This window comes from Pygocentrus nattereri, chromosome 22 (genome assembly GCF_015220715.1).
Source record: "Pygocentrus nattereri isolate fPygNat1 chromosome 22, fPygNat1.pri, whole genome shotgun sequence".
Classification (NCBI taxonomy): domain Eukaryota; kingdom Metazoa; phylum Chordata; class Actinopteri; order Characiformes; family Serrasalmidae; genus Pygocentrus; species Pygocentrus nattereri.
Genome location: NC_051232.1, coordinates 11518512 through 11519155, shown reverse-complemented (window position 1 = coordinate 11519155; position 644 = coordinate 11518512). Strand labels below are relative to the sequence as shown.

Genomic DNA, 644 nt, shown 5'->3' with positions numbered 1-644 from the left:
AGCATGACCACTGCCACACTGTTAATGCTGTCCATTCTCGGGAACAACAATCAGGTTCCTTCCGCTCAGTTGGTTTGGAGGTCACTGTACTTGTTGCTGTACTGCAGTGAATCCTAGCTGGCATAGCTGCGTTATCAAGGCCAAATTACCCTAAATTTTGAGCTTGCAATGATAAGTAGCCCCCAACAAAATAGAAGAGAGAAGTGGTCTCATGGGGGGATGTGTTTTCTTTTGCTCCCTTTAAAATGGGCAACGTTCCTTTGCACAGAACTCTTTCTGATGATGTCCTCTGTATTCGTGACTAAATGATGTCAAACTTCACAGCAAAATACCAGCGATAGTCTAGTGAAGCGGTTTGATCTTCTTACGCATCATTACTGTGACTGGGGTATTCCTTTTGAAGGTCCAATAAAATTCACCTTTCAAAACCGTGTCACAGTGTAATGTGGCAAGTGATTGGAATGTGTAACTGCTGAATATTCAGAACAACATCAAGTTGATATCTGAGTAGTTGTGTTTCCTCTGCTATAACGAGACATTTTTCATGGTACTGGCGCCATGAATGTTGCGAAGAAGTAAGGCAAATTTATGTATGTAGAACCTTTCATACACTGCTGTCATTCAAATAAGATTAAGTGACCCTT

The 644-nt window shown here is 41.5% G+C and overlaps 1 protein-coding gene across 1 annotated transcript in view; it reads left to right on the top strand.

The window, feature by feature from the left end:
- uba6 (ubiquitin like modifier activating enzyme 6) overlaps positions 1–433 on the top strand; it is a 36561-nt gene extending 36128 nt beyond the window's left edge. Inside the window, exon 33 of the mRNA XM_037532768.1 lies at positions 1–433. This exon is cut by the window's left edge and continues 1097 nt beyond it. The gene's annotated coding sequence lies outside the window, so the exon portion shown is untranslated.
- Positions 434–644: the final 211 nt, after the last annotated feature.